The following is a 1,987-nucleotide window of genomic DNA, read 5'->3' on the forward strand; positions in this document are numbered from 1 at the left end:
TTTTATTAAATGCATTTTATTGCTACTTATTTTTTTAAAAGTTTGTTTTGTGCCACTAATTTTATCTGACCACCCTTGATATGATGAACATGCATCTGTCAAGCCGTCTTTATTTAATATTTTAAACACATTGGGCGTGCATCGATCAGTTTGGTTCGATTTTATGTATTATCGATTTGGTTTATTGATTTTTAATTTTTAAATATACTAGACCAATAACAAATCAATAAGATTCTTTATCGATAAATCAGCGGTAAATGCTCTAGATATTCCATCCAAAAATTAGAGCAAACTATAGCATACAACTGATTTGCTTGTCTCAATGTATCTCTAGCAATTTGGCGCGATACATTGAGACAAGCAAATCAACGGTAAATGCTTTGATTTAGTGAAACAAGAAATATGATGAGAAATTGCACCAATAAGAATAGATGTAGTACGAAGGCTACAATCACATGTTACAACCAAAACATGTAATATCTTATGTGAAGTAGAAGTACTGTGACGTGTGGAATGTGTAGACCGTAGTGTAGAGTAAGATTACTCAGTGTTTAGTTATGTTAAATTATTAATATTTAATATTTTTAAAGGGTATAGTAATAAATTACTATCGTCTTAATGGATTATCGATTTACCCAATAACACAATACTAAAAATCGATAACCCAATAAATTTTTTTTTTATAAAATCATAAAAAACTCGTTAACCCAATAACATATTTTTCGATTCGATTTTTTCACCCTACTAAATTTAAGTACACATTATTATTTGTATGGCTTTGTAGGGACGAAACATTTTTAAAATGCTGATAAAATCATGTCATTTTTTTTAATTTTTTTTTTCTTCAGAATGTCATGTTATTCACGTTGGACTAATTTGTGAGGAAAACATTCTAAACGTGGATAAGATATAAAACTAATTTATTTATTTTTTGGAATTAATATATATATATATATATATATATATATATAATATGGCCTTTACTAGTTAGTTAGAAATAATAATATCCCAATATTTTTGAGGACCACCGATTGAACAGAATATGAAGCATTCAGAATTAATACGTAATTATTATCTCATAAAGTTATTTTTTTCTTTATTTCAATTTTTTCTTCAATATAAAGAACAATTTTCTAAAAAAGTAACTATTAGTTGAGTGATTATTTGAAAAATCAATTCTATTATGTTCTATGATACATTCAAGATTTAATATGTGTATCACGACCCAAAAATGGACGTGATAGCACTCGTCTTATCTTATCAAGTCAAGTCAGCCTAAAACCCAACTAATACAGTGAATGCGGAAGTAAAACGTGAATAAAAGTCTAATACTATAAAATACTGCGGAAAACAAGGTCAACTTAATTAAACCCCCAAAACCTGGTTGTCACGTGTACAAGCCTCTAAAGTATTACAATTGATTCAAAAGAAAACACTAGTCTCAAATGACCTTGTTTCTAGAATAGAACAAGATCATAAATAGGAGTAAGAAGGTCCGCTGAGATGATAAACAGCTACCTCACAAATCTCCAAGAAACCTCGGAAAAGAAGAGAATGACAAGTAAAATCCAGGCTCGTAACCTACAAAAAATATTGTAGAAGCAAGGGGTGAGTACCAAACCACACGGTACTCAGCAAGTACACCTCTAAACACAAGCTAAGGGAATAGAATACGGGTACTCCTTACACCCCAACCGAACCTCCATAACTACAACCTGCATAAAACCAGCCCAACCTAACAGTTCATAGTTTACATAGCACCCAGCTCAACAACAATCACTTTAACAAATTACATATCCTCAACAATAAACTCAATATTCATCAATCACAACTTTCACAAAAGGCATTTACAAATATCAACAACACACAAGATCAAGTTCATTAAATAGAGGTAATCAAACATCAAGTACTTTCCAACCACCAATAAAACACATAATCATCAAGAATGAAGAATGTCATGGGATGCAATGCAATATGACACCATGAA

This window comes from Solanum tuberosum, unplaced genomic scaffold, assembly GCF_000226075.1.
Source record: "Solanum tuberosum cultivar DM 1-3 516 R44 unplaced genomic scaffold, SolTub_3.0 scf00477, whole genome shotgun sequence".
In the NCBI taxonomy this organism is placed as follows: Eukaryota; Viridiplantae; Streptophyta; class Magnoliopsida; order Solanales; family Solanaceae; genus Solanum; species Solanum tuberosum.